The 18,984-nt window shown below is 46.7% G+C and overlaps 1 protein-coding gene across 4 annotated transcripts in view; it reads left to right on the forward strand.

Moving 5' to 3' along the window:
• Positions 1 to 558: 558 nt before the first annotated feature.
• The window catches only part of SIPA1L2 (signal induced proliferation associated 1 like 2), a 154,074-nt gene continuing 135,648 nt past the window's right edge, over positions 559 to 18,984 (forward strand). For all 4 annotated transcript variants that reach the window (XM_075089487.1, XM_075089489.1, XM_075089490.1 and 1 more), the window contains exon 1: positions 559 to 772. The gene's annotated coding sequence lies outside the window, so the exon portion shown is untranslated. The remainder of the gene's footprint in view (positions 773 to 18,984) is intronic.

The following is an 18,984-nucleotide window of genomic DNA, read 5'->3' on the forward strand; positions in this document are numbered from 1 at the left end:
CACGGGCACCGCTCTGCCTCGGCGCTCCGCTGGGGTCTGGCCGGGCGCGGCAGCGGCGGGGGGGGGGGGGGCCGATCCGGCGGAGGGACCGAGGCGGCAGCCCGCGCTCACCGGCTCGGTGCCGGGTAAGGACCCTCTGCCCTCCCCTCCCGTCCCTCCGTCCCCCCGCCCCGCCTGTTGCTCGCTGGCGTCCGCAAACTCGCAGCCTGGCCCCAGGGCGCCCCGCAACGCCCAGGGAGATCCCCGCCCGCGGTCCCCGCTGCGGTGGGAGCAGGGACGGGTTGGGGGGAGAAAGAGGCGGTGGGCACGCCGTGGGGCGGGGCCTGGTGTTTTGGTTGCGCGACAGCGCGAGTGGCCAATGCGGAGTTCGCGTTCCCTCGGGGCCGAGCAGGCGGAGCCAATGGGAGGCGGAGCCGGCGGGAGAGGTGGGGCTTGCGGGTTGCGGGGGAAGGCGAGAGCGTGTGTGTGGGGGTGCCGCCCCGCCCTCCGCCTCGCCTCGCCCCGCCCCGCCCTCCGCTTCGCCCCGCCCCGCCCCGTCCGGCGGCCGAGGCGCACTCCGGACCCAGCGCCGGGCAGAGCGGGAGGGTGAGCGCGGGGTGCTGAGGGAACGGGAGAAGGCGCAGCCCGCGAGACTCCAGCGGACGCCCCCCGGTTCCGTTAACGGCTCCGGCGCCCCGCGAGCGGCGTGTCCTGTGTGCACGGGGAGGGGGGGGCGATGGGGGTCCGGCGGCGGGAGCAACCGGGGCGCGGGCAGCAGCGGCGGCAGCAGCAGGTAAGGAGCGGCGCCGGCCACCGCGTCCGTGCCCCGCGGCGGGGAGGGGGGTGCCCGGGGGAAAACGGGCGCACGGGTGCTTCCCCTCCCGGGAGGGGCTCGGGGACCGTTTGGGGAGGGACCCTTCTCCTCCCCCCTCCTCAGGTGCCGCTGGGGGGAGGCCGGTCTCCGCGGGGGGCCGGGGCGCTGCGGGTCCTCGCCAGCACCCCCTCCCCGGCCACGCCGGCCCCGCGTGTCTCGCTCCCGCACGTCGCCTTTATAAATAGCGTCGCGATCGGCTGCATAAGCACTGCCCGCCGTGGCCGCGGGGGCGGCGCGGGTGTACGCGGGGGTCGCCGGTCACCCGCGGGGCCGTTGCGCTGCCGGAGCCCCGCGCCCGGCGGCCTCTGGAGCCCGGCGGAGGAAGTTTGCCGCGGCCGGACGAGTGCGGGGCGCAGCTGGCTCCCGGTGCGGCGGGGACCGCCGGGCGCTTGGCGCGGCGCGGGGGAAGGTCCTTTAGCCCGGGCGGTTTCCTTAAGGGATTTTTTAAGGCTGCTTATCGAGTTGTCGCGGGCGAGAGGCAGCCTTTTGCCCTCTTCGTTACCTTGCGATGCTCCGTTCGGGGGTCCCTTCTGCCAACTCGGTGTTGGAGGCGTTAAATGCCGGTCGGCTGAGAGCGGCTGTGCGTGAGGCTTTCTCCCGCCGGCCCCCGCCGCGGCGGTGTGCCCCCGGCCGGGGCAGCGGGGAAGCGGCGTTGCCCGGTCTTGACAAAGGCGGCTCCGAAGTTGACCAGTTTCAGATGAGGACCACCGACGTTCACGAAGTGGGTCAGTACTTAGTGCTTGGTGCCGCGTTATTGTAACACCTTAGTAGTTCGGATATTTGCTTTCGGCCTGGCTTTTCTAGGGGAAATGAGTTTTATTTTTTTATGATGCAGAAGACAGGCGAAGTTGAAGAGAATTGCACATTAATTCCTCCCGAGCTCTTTTGTGCGCAATTTTCACTTCTACAAGTTAACGCTAGATGGCTTGCTTATATCAGGTATCCAGCAGAGAAGGCAGGCATCTAATCTGCCTCTGCAGCCTACCTACTACTTCTATATTTGTCTTTTTCTCTTGCGTGAATAGTAAACTACCTTCTTGAGCAGTTCTGCTCTGATTAGACCGGAGCAGAATTTGAAATTTGCTTACTTTCTGACATAATTAATTGTTTTTATCAGCTCATCTTGCTGCTTAGAGACATCATTTTCGATATGTGCTGCCAGTACCTAAAGGAAGTTTGTTTAGTGGAAGAGAGCTCTGCAAAATATTTAGGTTGCTTTAAAGGAAGGCAGCTGGATAAGGAGGGATGTTTGAAAAGGGGGCGGGGGGGAAGGCCCAATAATTCAGTCCCAGTTGTTACTTAGTTGGATGGACTTACTTTAAAAAGGACCGTAGTGCGTTAATATTGTTCGCTCAGCTATTTTTTTTTCCCAGATTCTGTACCTAACTAACTTAGACTGAGACATTTTGGAGTTGGATTCAGAAGCGTAGTGCATCGCAGCCTGCTGGCCGTAGGAATGCCTAGGCCTGATACCTTATTAATCCATTTCTTGTGTTTTTCCAAAACCGTGCCTGTTGCCAGTGGAATGCATTATTTGGCCTCCCCATTTGCTTCTTTGGTAGTCGCTCTGAAATACTTCAATCTTAAATTTGATCTTTGAAATATCTTTTATTATTAATGCAAACATGTTTAAATCATCAAGAGCTATAATGCATTATGGATATTTAAACATCACTTAGGCTCCACAACAGTTGATTTATAATTTATGTAGCGTTCATATTCAGAGACCTCTCTGAAATCTAGCTTTATGTATTGTCATGGTTCTGCATGCCCAGTGGGTTGGTTACCTTACCAGGTCACGCAGCGCGTAGATGTAACAAGAAAGCACACTTACTTGTCGGGATGCCAGACTGTTTCACCAATCGTATTGGATCCATTAAAGATCTTGTCATTCCTATGTGCCAAGGGTATAACTTGAAACCTACAACTAAACAAAACCTCAGTTCTTTGTAGCTGGTATTTGCTTACTGCGCAAATTGGAGTATTTTTAAAGGTTTCAGTTCTGTTTTCCTGAAAGAAAGATAATATGGTCTTTTTTTTTTTTTTTTAGACCTTCACTGACATACCATTACTCAAGCACATTGTGAAATACTCTTGCGAATAAAGAGAGTCAAATGAGGAACTAAGCAAAGCAGTGGTCAAACAGGCAAAACCACCCCTTTCTTTTGCTGTTTGACCTTTACAAGTGAACCGAGGCAGTTCTTTTTTCCACTTTCAGCTTCGTATTGGACGTCGTAGTTGGGCTTTGCACCTAAGCTTTTTGTGTGCAAGTCAGCACTTCAAACTGGAGGAGAAAGTAAATATTTTCTCTCTGCCATGGCTGGAATTATTACATTTAGATGGTTGGATGTTAAAATACTTCCAGTAGTTTTGCACCTTTTACCGATGAGTGATCTAGTTTGGTAATATTAAGTGAGAAATGCTATGTTATTACGAAAATACAAGATAAGTTACAGATTGTGGAAAGAGGGTGGGGTGCTGGGTTATCTAGTTTCTCATGTTAGTCATCCAAGATTACCAACAGTAGCTGTATTGACAGCTTGAAATGAATCATGGCTTGATGAATGAAGCTCTTTTCTCTTTCCATGCAATTTTTGCTTTGCAGTTTAAAATGCGTTGTTGTTTTAAAACATTTAGGCAAGCTGGGTTGTGAATCAGTGAAGCAAAGAGGAGATGGCTGTTTATTTTATGTATTGCAATATTGTCCTCATAGTAGAAATTTTTCATGTGTTAGCGTAATTTGTATCCGATTAGTTAAGACAAACTTCAGTTTATCTCTTTACTTAAAAGGGAATTTTAATCCTCTTATAAATCTGACCAGCTGAGGAACTTTAGGGTAGGGGTGTTCCTCACAGCCTCTTTCTACCCTGTTTTTTCTACCTGAATTATTTTGGGGACCTACTGTGAGGACTGTCTACCCAATCCAGGAATCCAATAAGAAGAAATCATCGGGACTGTTTTGATGTATAGCTCTGACTGTAGAATTTGTATTTAGTAAACTGAAAAGTATGTTTCACGTTTTCTTTTTTTTTTATTTTAAAACTCCTAATTTTTCACATAGATTGCAGTAAGAATAACATTAATTCCTCATGACATTCAGTGCTGATGCCATATGACTGGTTAGATTTTTAAGAATTGCTAGGACTTATGTGAATAGCTGTCTTATTTTTTTTTAGTCTATTGTGAAAAGTGAACTCAATGTTAAACATCTGATTTATCCTGACAGAAGTAAATGAGAGAGACCCTGCCTTCCTTTGTAGTAAAGCATTGACCCCAGATTTAAAGCCATTTTCAGGCATAATTGAATGAACTGAAGATTGAGGAGGATTATTACAATTGGTGATACTCGTCTCATTTTTAGCTAGAGACAGGACAGCAGTAGGCAGAAATGTCATTGTGATTATTTTGCATGATAGTTCTTACTAGTAGATATGGAGACTCTTGGATCATGAAAGTGTAATTACATCAGCAGTTAGCTGCTCATGGTTTCTAAGTGGATTCTTCTGGTTTTCTGGAATTTCTTAAATAATGATCGGTTCATGCATAATTAAAGGTTTTGTTTAAAAAAATGTCTTGAATCCTTATGGAGATAATCTTCTGAACACGTAATAAATGTAAGCAGCTGCTGTCCCATCTTTTTGAATCTGCAGGCGAACAGCTTTATTGGATCTGATGCTTCTGAAACATCTTAAGAATAGTAGATGTTTGAAATGAAGTAGGCATTTGTTTCAGTTGCTGTTAACTGGGGATGCTGCGTTCCTTGGGAAAATGGCTTTGATTGTTAGGGGCTTTTTTTGTGTGTTTGGAAAAGCTGAGAGATGTGATGTAGAAAGACACTATAGCTGTTTTGGAAGTACGGGAATCTAGAAGGAGGCTGCAGGAAAGGCAGTAAATTGTGCAGTAGTAGCTAGGAGGCTGGAAGGTGGCAGCAGCTGGAGTTGTCACAACTTCCCCTCCCCCTCAGCAGCTCAAATGAAATTCTGAGCACAGGACTTGGAGTTTTGCCATTGACTTTGAATCTTTTCTTATATAATGTCTTCATTTGTTGCCCTGGATCCTGCAAAGTGACATATCCAGCTCTGCAGATATTTGTATAATCCTCCTGTATTATTTGCCGTTCCTTCCTTCCTCCCCCTCTCCCTTCACCCCCCGAAATCTCACTGGCACAGTGGCTGTGGATTCTGATAGTGCCTGCCTGCTGCCTCGTCTTTGGGGTAGGCTTTTGTATCGTAGGTGTTTCACAGTGTGACTTTTCAGACTTAAGTTATATGAAGATGATTTAATGGGATTTGTGTTAGAAGACACATAAGAGAGATACAAAGCTCTTGTGCAAGTTGACAATTTGCCCTTCCATTTCCCCTTTGGTTCACCAACCTTTATTCTAAACCTGATACAATCTGTGATGAAATTATGAAACTATTTTACAGATTACATAAACAACAGATTACAGTGCTTAATAAAGTGTATTTATAGGGAAGGGTACTCTGAGAACACAAGAGGTTCTGTGGTGGCTTAATTCAAATGGAATAAAATGGTTTTTTAAAACCTAGTATACACTCCTGAACACCGTCGTAAAATTTTTCTGGTGCCTCTTTGTTGTTTTTTTTGGTTTCGTTTTTTGTTTGGAGTTTTTTTGTTTTGAACACCTGTTTGTTCCATGTATTTGTGAGAGGGAAAGGAGTTTCTAGGCCATCTTCTATTTCATGCTGGATTTCTACATTCACTTCAGTCAAATCAGATAAATTGTGAACTGATGTGAGAACAAAAAGGCAATTAAGGCGAGTAAGGACAGAATAAAGCTTTCTATAGGTGTTGTAAGTGCTCATGCTGTTAAAATGCTTTTGCTGTTTTTCTTTCCTTTCACGTAGGGGCTGAAAAAGGAATCCTGCAATTAATGCATAGTTAGCAAAACTGTCACCACAAAGCAGTTCTGTCTTCTATATTTTATGGAGAAGGGATTTGTGAAAGATATGAAACTTCTGTCTGTGGTTTTCAGGTTGTTTTTTTTTTCCATTTGTTCTTTTTTTCCACCTGAGAGTTGAAAGTTATTTAATCGCACTCTTCTTGGTTGTTTTCATTTGTGGCTTTCTGTTCAAAACTCATTATTTCCTACTTTTAGAAACCTAAAGTACATTCAAGGAAAAGAGCACTCCTAAGTATTTTTCTAGCCTCTCAGCACTGAAAACAAATACCTGACATGTTTTAGCATGAAATTTCACTGCAATATTTGTATGACACAAAATGGAAAAAGAGTGAAGGGGAAAAAAAAAGTGTGAATGTACATATGCATACATTCTCATGCATAATGCACGTATCATCTATAGTGTCCAGGCAAGCATATGTATTTTGCTGTGTGTGCTGGTTTTGGCTGAGAAGGGGTTAATTCTCCTCACTGTGGGGGTCAGCTACCTTTCCAGCTTCCCGCGCTCTGCCGCGTGGCGTGGCAGGGGGGGCTGGGAGGGGCAGGGCCATGGTGGGGGCGGCTGACCCCGACTGGCCAATGGCAGGTTCATTCCATACCATGTGACACCATGACCAGTATATTGAGGGGGGGCAGTGGCAGCGCGCAGGCGGCGCGGCGTCGGGTCGGCGGGCGGCGAGCGGCTGCGGCGCGTGCGGTTTGTTCCGGCGGTTCGTTCCCCCTCTCCCCTCCCTTCCCCCCTCCCCCGGGGCTTTGCGCCTCTCGTTGTTCTCCTTTACATTGCATTTCTACTGTTGTTTCTTTTAATTTTCATTATTAAACTGTTCTTATCCCAACCCACGAGCGTTACCCTTCTGATTCTCTCCCCCATCTACCGGTGGGGGAGTGAGCGAGCGACTGTGTGGGGCTGAGCTGCTGCTAAACCACGACAGTCTTTTTGGCTCCCAACGTGGGGCTCGAGGGTTGGAGATAACAACAGCTGCTGGTCCCAGCACCATGTTGTCCTTTTTGCAGTTGGTGTTAAAAATCGGTGTTGGTTGTTTGAGTCTGCTGTGTTCTGCTGTGATTAGTAATGTTTTGCCTACGAGATTTGTTATACAAACACTCGTTTTCAGCTTTATCTGGTATTTGGGGTTTTTGCTGAAACCGTTACTGTACTTCGGATACCACCTTGTTGAGGCAATTAGCAATTATACCTCCTCCTCTGAGAGATTTTACATGGAGGAAATACAGAATTGTACCTTTGCAACTTTGTTCTATGATGTCTGTGCCTTTGTTACAACAACCTTTATGTATCTTGAACATCCTTGGGTGGTTAAGGTGCAGTCATTGTTAGTTTTTGGGCATGTTGTTTTGGTTTTGACTAAGCAACTTAAGAATATCACCCAGAAATCTGCCCCGAGGCTTGATAGTTACGAGTGGCAGGGCATGTGGGATAGCATGGGCAAGTACCTAGGGCAGTGGGCACCCCCAGTGTTTTGGAGTTTCACCCCCGAGCAAGTGCAGAATCCTAAAAAACTAGTAGAATATTTGGAGAAAGTATGTTGTTACGCTGGGAACTCCAGAGAGACACAGATAACTGCAACGTGCTGGGGTCTGGCCCATGCATACCGAGCCCTGCTCAACAGTATTCAGTGCCCCCAGGGGGAAGAGAATGTCTCTGGATTGAAATGCAAAGTGACTGGCACTGTAGACAATCCAGCCCTGACAACAGGCACTGCAGCCACTCAAACCCCCACAACAAGTACCGGAGCTAGCTCAGAAAATAAACCCGTACCAGTATCAGTTGCCCCCATACATAAGACGAAATATTGGAAGCGGACATCAACTCGTTTAGAACGGGATGATGAAGAACCAGGGCCATCGCGGGGAGAGGAGGGAGAAGTAATAAATGAAATAGAGACCACCCGATCCCTGTCCTTAAGCGAGTTGCGAGATATGCGAAAAGATTATAGCCGTCGTTCAGGTGAGCACATTGCCACCTGGCTGCTCCGATGCTGGGATAATGGGGCCAGTAGCCTGGAACTAGAGGGAAAAGAAGCCAAACAATTGGGATCCCTTTCTGGGGAAGGGGGCGTTGACAAAGCAATTGGAAAAAAACCACAAGCCCTCAGCCTCTGGAGGCGACTCCTGTCTGGAGTGAAGGAAAGGTATCCCTTTAAAGAAGATGTTACATATCGCCCAGGAAAATGGACAACTATGGAGAAAGGCATCCAGTATCTCAGGGAATTAGCTGTGTTTGAGGTGATTTATGGTGACCTGGATGATCAACGGTCATCCAAAGATCCAGATGAAGCCGAGTGCACACGACCCATGTGGCGGAAGTTTGTACGGAGCGCACCATCTTCGCATGCAAACTCATTGGCAGTGATGTCCTGGAAAGATGACGAGACACCAACGGTGGCAGAGGTGATAGATAGACTCCGGGATTATGACACAAATATCTCTTCCTCGCTTGTCTCTGCTGTGGAGAAACTATCCCAAGAGGTCCAGCAACTCAAAGAAGATCTGTCCTACTCCCCACCTCGACAGAGCAGTGTCTCAGCTGTTAGGAATAAGCGTCCTTTGGCTCAAAGAAGGGGATACACACCACGGGCCACCCTATGGTTCTACCTGCGTGACCACGGAGAGGACATGATGAGGTGGGATGGCAAGCCTACTTCGACCCTACAGGCACGAGTACATGAACTGCAAGGAAGAACAGTCACTCAGGGAGGTTCTTCCAGGAAAGCTGCTGCTCCAGTTTCCAGCGAGCAAGTCCCCAGACAGAGGAGTAGAAGCGCAGATTTTATTTCTAAGTGTAATAGAGGGACTCCTGATTCACATTTACAGGAAGTGAGTTGTGACTGCCATGATCAGGACTAGAGGGGCCCTGCCTCCAGCCGGGTGGAGGAAAGGGATAACCGGGCTTACTGGACTGTGTGGATCCGATGGCCTGGCACGTCCGACCCACAGGAGTATAAAGCTTTAGTGGACACCGGCGCACAGTGCACCTTAATGCCATCAAACTATATAGGGGCAGAACCCATCAGCATTGCTGGAGTGACAGGGGGATCCCAAGAGCTAACTGTATTGGAGGCCGAAGTGAGCCTAACTGGCAATGAGTGGCAGAAGCACCCCATTGTGACTGGCCCAGAGGCTCCGTGCATCCTTGGTATAGACTACCTCAGGAGAGGGTATTTCAAGGACCCAAAAGGTTACAAGTGGGCTTTTGGTGTAGCTGCCTTGGAGACGGAGGAAACTGAACAGCTGTCTACCTTGCCCGGTCTCTCAAAGGACCCTTCTGTGGTGGGGTTGCTGAAGGTCAAAGAACAACAGGTGCCAATCGCCACCACAACAGTGCACCGGCGGCAATATCGCACCAACAGAGACTCTCTGATCCCCATCCATAAACTCATTCACCAACTGAGGAGCCAAGGAGTCATCAGTAAGACCCACTCACCCTTTAACAGTCCCATATGGCCAGTCCGGAAGTCTAATGGAGAGTGGAGACTAACAGTAGACTATCGTGGCCTGAATGAAGTCACTCCACCGTTGAGTGCTGCTGTGCCAGACATGCTAGAACTTCAATACGAACTGGAGTCAAAGGCGGCCAAGTGGTATGCCACAATTGATATTGCTAATGCATTCTTCTCAATCCCTCTGGCAGCAGAGTGCAGGCCACAGTTTGCTTTCACATGGAGGGGCGTCCAGTACACCTGGAATCGACTGCCCCAGGGGTGGAAACACAGTCCTACCATTTGCCATGGACTGATTCAGACTGTACTGGAACAGGGAGAAGCTCCAGAACACCTTCAATACATTGATGACATCATTGTGTGGGGCAGCACAGCAGAAGAAGTTTTTGAGAAAGGTGAGAAAATAGTCCAAATCCTTCTGAAAGCTGGTTTTGCCATAAAACAAAGTAAGGTGAAGGGACCTGCACGAGAAATCCAGTTCTTAGGAATTAAATGGCAAGACGGTCGTCGTCAGATTCCAATGGATGTGATCAACAAAATAGCAGCCATGTCTCCACCAACTAGCAAAAAGGAAACACAAGCTTTCTTGGGCGTTGTGGGTTTTTGGAGAATGCATATTCCAAATTACAGTCTGATCGTGAGCCCTCTCTATCAAGTGACCCGGAAAAAGAATGATTTCAAATGGGGCCCTGAGCAACGACAAGCCTTTGAACAGATTAAACGAGAAATAGTCCATGCAGTAGCTCTTGGGCCAGTCCGGGCAGGACAAGATGTAAAAAATGTGCTCTACACTGCAGCCGGGGAGAATGGCCCTACCTGGAGTCTCTGGCAGAAAGCACCTGGGGAGACCCGGGGTCGACCCCTAGGGTTTTGGAGTCGGGGATACAGAGGGTCTGAAGCCCGCTATACTCCAACTGAAAAAGAGATATTGGCAGCATATGAAGGGGTTCGAGCTGCTTCAGAAGTGGTTGGTACTGAAGCACAGTTGCTCCTGGCACCCCGACTGCCAGTGCTGGGCTGGATGTTCAAAGGAAACATCCCCTCTACACACCATGCAACTGATGCTACGTGGAGTAAATGGGTTGCACTGATCACCCAGCGGGCTCGAGTAGGAAACCCCAGTCGCCCAGGAATCTTGGAAGTGATTATGGACTGGCCAGAAGGCAAAGATTTTGGATTATCACCAGAGGAGGAGGTGACACGTGCTGAAGAAGCCCCACTGTATAACAAACTGCCAGAAGATGAGAAGCAATATGCCCTGTTCACTGATGGGTCCTGTCGCCTTGTGGGAAAGCACCGGAGATGGAAGGCTGCTGTATGGAGTCCTACACGACAAGTAGCAGAAACTGCTGAAGGAGAAGGTGAATCGAGCCAGTTTGCAGAGGTAAAGGCCATCCAGCTGGCCTTAGACATCGCTGAACGGGAAAAGTGGCCAGTGCTCTATCTCTATACTGACTCCTGGATGGTGGCAAATGCCTTGTGGGGCTGGCTGCAGCAATGGAAGCAAAGCAACTGGCAGCGCAGAGGCAAACCCATCTGGGCTGCCACATTGTGGCAAGATATTGCTGCCCGGGTAGAGAAACTGGTTGTAAAGGTACGGCATGTGGATGCTCACGTCCCCAAGAGTCGGGCCACTGAAGAACATCGAAACAACCAGCAGGTAGATCGGGCTGCCAAGATTGAAGTGGCTGAGGTGGATCTGGACTGGCAGCATAAGGGTGAACTATTTCTAGCTCGGTGGGCCCATGACACTTCAGGCCATCAAGGGAGAGATGCAACATACAGGTGGGCTCGTGATCGAGGGGTGGACTTGACCATGGATATTATTGCACAGGTTATCCACGAATGTGACACATGCGCTGCAATCAAGCAAGCGAAGCGGGTAAAGCCTCTGTGGTATGGGGGACGATGGCTGAAATATAAATATGGGGAGGCCTGGCAAATTGACTATATCACACTCCCACAGACCCGCCAAGGCAAGCGCCATGTGCTTACAATGGTAGAAACAACGACTGGCTGGCTGGAAACATATCCTGTCCCCCACGCCACTGCCCGGAACACTATCCTGGGTCTTGAGAAACAAGTCCTGTGGCGACATGGCACCCCAGAGAGAATTGAGTCAGACAATGGGACTCATTTCCGAAATAGCCTCATAGACACCTGGGCCAAAGAGCACGGCATTGAGTGGGTGTATCACATCCCCTATCACGCACCAGCCTCTGGGAAAATTGAAAGGTACAATGGACTGTTAAAAACCACACTGAGAGCAATGGGGGGTGGGACATTCAAGCACTGGGACACACATTTAGCAAAAGCCACGTGGTTAGTCAACACGAGGGGATCTGCCAACCGAGCTGGCCCTGCCCAGTCAGAAATCCTACATACTGTGGAAGGGGATAGAGTCCCTGTAGTGCACACAAAAAGTATGCTGGGCAAAACAGTCTGGGTTCTTCCTGCCTCTGGCAAAGGCAAACCCATTCGTGGGATTGTTTTTGCTCGAGGACCTGGGTGCACTTGGTGGGTGATGCGGGAGGATGGAGAAATCCGATGTGTGCCTCAAGGGGATTTGATTTTGGGTGAAAACAGTAATGAACTGAATGGCACAATGTGAACTGCTATATAATATTGTGTGTCACCTCTGTGTTGTATCAATGATATCAGAGTACGAGCCTCCCAACCCATGGAAGATCAACTATGAAACAAGCCGTGCAGCAGTGATGGAACGATGACTGACTCGGTATGCAGCAACCCAACGCCACACACCATCTCTCCCACCCGGAAAGACTGATACAACAGATGGAGCCCAGAGTCATGGACTGGGTGAACTCAATGGACATTTTAATGGACATTTTACAGGGAAGGTCCATGAACTAAGGGAATGATGTCTGTGTATTATGTTAAAGGATGGGAAGGGGAGGGGTGGTGGTTGGTACGGTTGTATTGCATCATATGGGACCTGGGCATGGTGTAAGTGGTATGGAATAAGGGGTGGAGAATGTGCTGGTTTTGGCTGAGAAGGGGTTAATTCTCCTCACTGTGGGGGTCAGCTACCTTTCCAGCTTCCCGCGCTCTGCCGCGTGGCGTGGCAGGGGGGGCTGGGAGGGGCAGGGCCATGGTGGGGGCGGCTGACCCCGACTGGCCAATGGCAGGTTCATTCCATACCATGTGACACCATGACCAGTATATTGAGGGGGGGCAGTGGCAGCGCGCAGGCGGCGCGGCGTCGGGTCGGCGGGCGGCGAGCGGCTGCGGCGCGTGCGGTTTGTTCCGGCGGTTCGTTCCCCCTCTCCCCTCCCTTCCCCCCTCCCCCGGGGCTTTGCGCCTCTCGTTGTTCTCCTTTACATTGCATTTCTACTGTTGTTTCTTTTAATTTTCATTATTAAACTGTTCTTATCCCAACCCACGAGCGTTACCCTTCTGATTCTCTCCCCCATCTACCGGTGGGGGAGTGAGCGAGCGACTGTGTGGGGCTGAGCTGCTGCTAAACCACGACACTGTGCTGGACTTGCTTATTCCAGCAGCCAGCTGCTCTTGAAGAATTAGGAGCAGTTTACGGTGATCAGGTTATCCTTGCTGTTCTGCTGTGGCAAAGTAAGCCTTGGTTTTGCTTTGTAAGGTTGTCAGGACGACAGCTTATTATTGTTCCTAGTGGTTTTTCTCTATAGCAATGGAGGGAGCCGTTTCAAAGAGAGTGGCTGCCTTGCCACATTGGCTGCAGGATTGCCAGCTGTGATTTGGGTTCAGCAGGATGCTCTGGGTTTGTCATGTAAAAATTCTAATTGATGATGAATGCAAACCCAGTGTGAGAATAATTTTGTTCATTGGACTAATGCAAAACAACCCATTGTATTTACAAACCCATGGCCTATTTTCTCAGCAGTATTGTCATTACTTCTCTGTTCTCTTCCGTCTGAGGCTCAAAGAAAAATGTTTTATGTTTGACAGTATGGAACGTATGATACGAGTTGAGACGAGGCAGGAATTAAATTAAGGAATTAGTTTGTTATGTCAGTGTGCTCCAGTCTGACACTGGAGCTAACAAGTAAAACCACTGGGGATTTCCATTAGGTTTGTCATGTCTTCGACAGAAACGTGTGAAGTTGGTGTTCAATGATAAGCTGTATAGTAATTGTTTTATCATTGTCATTTGGAAGAGCTACTAGTCTTGTTACATGGTAAATGAGAAGAACGCCTGCTATTGCATATAGCAAGCTAAATGACTAAAAAGGTGCTTCTCTGCGTGTGGTCATTATGTGCAAGAGGTACAATAATTTCAACTGGAATAACTTAGATTGTTGGCGGGTTCAGGGCTGAGAAACTTGTTGGGATGTTCAGCAGGGAGAATTATATGAAGAAAGCTTTCAAGTAACTGAGGAATTTTTTTAATTTCATGAAACACGCTATCAATGGGACCTGTTTTGGCACTTCCATAGCATCCTTTATATTGCTTATGTAAACATATCCCTTAGTTTGATCTTCGAATTCCTTGGTCTGGGTTGAGCTATAGTAGTCAGTTAAGTGGTGTCCAGATAGTTAAAATCCTTTATCAAAACAGTAACCTTCTATTTCAAATTCCCTTTCCAGACAACTGAAACAACAGTCCATTCGTAATTTGGCAGAGATACATAAGCATCTGCATTCAGCTGGGGAAGCTGGCTGACAGAATTAGAAGCTATTGGGATAAACCTGTCAATGCTCAAAACGTTTTCTTCTTTATCTGGTGCTCCAGAGGTGGTTGTCTTCCCCCTCTCAGGTTCTCTGCTACTTGCCGGCCCCTCCCCCAACAACTTTCTTAGCATATTTGTACACCTCTCTGAATCACACATCCTTGTTTGCATAGGAAACCATTTCAAATGATTATTTTTAAAGGTGGTGAGACAAGGTGGGGTAAACACAGTGATGGGTGTAACCCGTAACAATGTGAGAACAGGTTTGCTTATTTCCACTTCTCTTCAGTTGCAGAGTTTGGCCAGTTTGTTACAAGAAGGAAACAGGATAGGTGAGATTATCTGAGTTGGTCAAGAGCTGCATAGGTGGTTGCTCAGAGTGCTACACTGAAAAACCCCAGGCTATCAAATATAAATTGACTTCCAACAATGTTTTCTGTATGAGGTGAGGTTTCTACTGTCAGAGCAGAGGGGTTTTCTGGGATTCTGAGCTTTTGTTGGCCTCTAACTCTGGACCCCTGAATATCACTGTTTTTGGTGGAGGTTTCTGAGTAGAGGGCAAGCAGCACTTCATTCGTCTGTGGGGTTCACAGTGAGGACAGTCACCATTGGAATAATCTCCCCAGGGAAGGGGTTGACTCGGCCACGTTGGACACCTTCAGGAGTCATCTGGACAGGGCGCTGGGCCGTCTTGTTTAGGCTCTGCTCTTCCCAGAAAGGTTAGACTAGATGGTCCCTGAGGTCCCTTCCCACCTGGGATTCTGGGATTCGGTGTGATTCTGTGATTCGATAATTTTGCTAATGTCAGTGTTTCTTGCACACCTGGGATGCTTTGTTCTTTTTCTCTGTGGTTGTGTAACTTTTTAAATGCAGTTTCTGTGAGCATAATTAAAGCTTCTATGAGCATGATTACCCTTGAAACTTTCTTTTCTATCGAACTTTGCTGAGTCAAACAACAGGCCCAAAAAATTGTGAGGCGGAGGGAGGTGTTGCGCTGTGCGATTGCATAAGGCCTGTTTCCTTAGAAAATAACTCTTAAAAATAGCTGACCGTTCATTCCGTCATGGATACTGCATTTTGTAAAGTGTTTTGGTTTCACTTTGAATTTTACTGCTGCTACTAGCTTCTACTACTGAACTTTAAAAAGTCTTGTTAAATATAGATAGTATGAATTTTTATTTATCTATAATGTATAGAGTGTACCTTTGTGCCTGGTAATGTGCATACAAACAGTGTCTGTGTATTCACCAATAGTTAATTAATTGACTATCAGCCTTGCTTTGTACCTATGAAAATATTGTGGCCGAGTGTTAAAATAGAATATTTACATATATGCTTAGTAGTAATAATTTCTCCTGGGAAAATAAATGCTCAATGGTAATGTTTTTCTCTGTCTTATGTAGGCTGTATCCAACAGTGTCGATGTTCCTGCTCACTCATTTTACAGCATCCAGTATGCCTGTAGGTCAGAGGTCTTTAAATTTGCAAGTTAGAGGTTCTCATGAACCACTTTTCTGTACCAGCTGCCTCAGCCACGTCTCTCAGTACAATTGTATGAATTCTTTGTGGCAGTTGTAGGAACCACTGTGAGGAAAAGTAATAATAAGAGACATGTAAAATAGTCTCTTCTCTGTGACTTAACAGCAGGTTACAAGGTTGAAAAAAACCAGCTCCACCAGACAAACCATTCTTCATGGACTCTCAGCAAGTGCTGTCCAGATCTGGAGGCACCTATGGGTCACTGTGTGAAAATTTGCTAAACTAGAAATCCCCTAAGTAGAGGTCAACCTCTCTGTTGCAGCTGAATATGAAATACTGGTCAATTAAATTGATAAATAAGTTTACCTTTGATTTATGTAATTCTTTGTATTGCTTTGTTGTAGCATGAAGTCTTTCCCATTTCATCGTTCCCGAATAAGGGGGATAATGGCTTTGGGCTTCCCCAGCTGGGTGGTGAAATTAGGTTTTATTTTTGTGAACTATATTGACAGACTCTGAAACTTTCTGCTTTAGACATTAACATATTTTTCTTTAGGCTTATGTTTTCTTCTCCATTAGGAAGAAATCTCACGTGGATTGGTTCTGTTGTTTGTGGGGTTTTTTGTTTGTTTTGTCGGTTCTGGGGTTTCTTTTTGCATATTATTGCTTATGCAAATATGTCCTTATGTATTATGTCCTTGTGTGTAGTTCCTGAGTATCTTTTTTTATGCTTATCGATAGTTCTGCGACCTTTCTGTATACTGCTGAAATGCTAAATGCCATCAGATAAGGTTTAATATTGCTTATGGTAGTTTGCCCATCATCTACCTTGAGTTTATCCAGGCTTTTAGCATGGCTTTCACAGCATCTGATCAAGTTGCAATGTTATGGTTCGGATGGCAGGACTGGCTGGATTGTCAGGCTCAAAATGTAGCAGTTAATGGTTCGTATTCCACCTGGAGACCAGTTACAAGTGGAGCACTGTACTGGGACCTATCCTCTTTAGTACCTTGATCAATGACGTGGAGGAGAGGTAATGAGGTGTATCCTCATCAAATCTGCATGTGACATCACATTGGGAGGGTAGCCGACATGCTCGAGGCCAGTGCTCTGCGATGTAGAGAGGCTGGCGGAAGGGACCGTAATGAACCTCGTGACATTTCGCAAGGATAAATGCAGGCTCTTACCCTGTAGAGGGTGGGGATGACTGCCTGGGAGGCAGCTCTGCGGAAAGGGGCCCGCACGTTCTGGCAGGCGTGGGTCAGCGTGTCAGCCTTCACTCGGACAGGGGAAAATGCGCGCGGCATGCTAGGCGTTACGAACAGGAGCATAGCCAGCGGGCTGCCAGCATTCAGCATTCCACTGTGCTGGATATACCCCGTCTAGTTTTGGTTCCCTAAATACATGAGAAACATGGATTAAACCGAAGCTAGTTCAGTGGAGCGCCTGGAAAATGAGGGGCTTAGAGCACATAAGCAGAGGCTGAGAAAACTGTCTTTGCATAGCCTGGACAACAGAAAGCTCAGGGATGCTTAATAGCTGCCTCATAAGATGATACCTAAGAGATAGCTGTTAAGAAGACAGAACCAGGCCCTTTACAGAGGTACATGGCAGGAGGAAAAGAGACTGGGTGAGGTTCTCATGTGGCACTAGGAAACAAAAATCACCCTGAGGATGCTGAGGAATTGGGACAGGTAGCACAGGCAGGTTGTGAAATCTACATTGTTTCTGGTTTTTTAAGACCAGACTGGCCAAAGCCCTGCGTAAGTTGGTCTGAATTCAGTGCTTCAAGCAGGAGGTTGTGTTAGGTGATGTTCTGTGGTGCCTCCGTTTGAATTATTCTATGAAATATCACAACTTTTTCATGACAGTTGGTTGCATAATTGAGAATTTTAGGTGTTGTTCCAGTGTACTGTGTTTCTACATTATTATAGTACAGGATATTTGTACAGGATATTTCTCTGTTACGATGTTGGGAAGATTTTTTTTTTTACAAGACAGAGTATTACGGACTCATATATTCTTTGTTTAAACCAGTTGACAAGACTTCCCAAATAAATTATTGGCAGTTAAATATTTTATAACTACAGTACTTAACAAAAGAACAAGCACTGAAAGAAAATAGCATCCTTTCAGGTTTCGCGTCAGCTACACTTTGCTCACCTTGCCACTGAATTCTAAAACGTGAGTAGCAATACTGGAATTTGATGTGTGAACTTCTATTGAGTGATTCAGTTGGATCTCTTCCAAAAGATTGTTTTACTGTTAAAGAGCAGGACATGTGAGCTTTAATTGGCTCTCAGCCAGCCAACCCTACATTTGTATTTAGTTCTTTTGCTCTGACTACTAATTTTAGTACTGCAAAACTTTTGATAATCTATGCTAGAGTTATCCATGTGGCTGGAAAAAAAAACCTGTGATTTGTCAAATTATTTAAAAATCTAAATTTAAGTGATTCAGCTCTGAAAACAGCTGTTGTTTGCACCTTTTTATGTTCAGTCTTAACCTCTTAGCTTCATTAATTATAAACAAGAGCCAGCAGAACCTCAGAAGACTGAGATGATTCCTGTTCTTGCTGATCCAACTTCACAGTAATTATACTGTTAAGTATTTCTGTGTTTACCAAAGCATGAACCAGACCTTCAGATCCCTGTTTTGGTTTTTATAATCCTTTTTATTAAGTGTTTAAAAATTCAGGGGTTTGTATAACATTCCGCTTCAGTATGAAAGAGGTTGTAAATGCATGCCGAGTTAAGTATAACAAACAGGAAAGGGAATGGAAAGAATTTTCTTTAGGGTAAAATTCCTTAAAGTTGAAATAACCCTGATAGATAGCACTTGTCAGTTGGCAGAGAACTTCTGAAGACTTTTTGCTAAAGGTGAGAGGATGTGGGGAAGCTCAGTCTGACGTCCTTTTGAGTCATATTTTTAACAAAAGGAGTTACCACTTTGATTTTGTTAAACTGATGGATCTCCAAAATTGTTGAATTAAGGGTGACGATAGCTACAGCTTGAAACCTCCTTTGACCTGACCTGAACTCCTCATTTCCTTTCCAATCCAGTTGCTGTAGGAAGCAACTACATCACTGATCTCTTTCATGAATCAGTTGCACTCAGGTCTGGTTTACTGACTGGTTGCTGGTTTTCTTGTTTTCTCCCATCTCATACCTGTAGTGGGAGGCTGTTCCAGGGACTCACTTTTCTGAGGACTAGAATTTTCTGCTAACCTGTATGTGGAACCCATGCTGAAATTGCAGCCCATTTGTTCAATTTTACGAATATTCTTGTTTAACCTAAATACTTTCTTTCTTCCTGATACTTACAGACAACTTGGTCTGTCAGACCTCATTTTTCTGAGGGTAATCTACCCAACTTTTAGCCAGTCTTTAAACAAGACAAACACTTAGCTTCCTCTCATACAGTACAGTGACTGGGGAACAGAAGGCCCTTCTTTACACCTGTTTGTGTGGTTTTTATGGCTAATAAGAATTTAAGCAGCATTCTATGCAGTCTTGTCTGTGGCAAATTAAATGGCATTAAAGCTTTGTCTCTATTGGAAATGTTGTGCAATTGTGTCTTCACATTGAGTACAATGTCATGGTTATT

Source organism: Phalacrocorax aristotelis, chromosome 3, assembly GCF_949628215.1.
Source record: "Phalacrocorax aristotelis chromosome 3, bGulAri2.1, whole genome shotgun sequence".
NCBI lineage: Eukaryota > Metazoa > Chordata > Aves > Suliformes > Phalacrocoracidae > Phalacrocorax > Phalacrocorax aristotelis.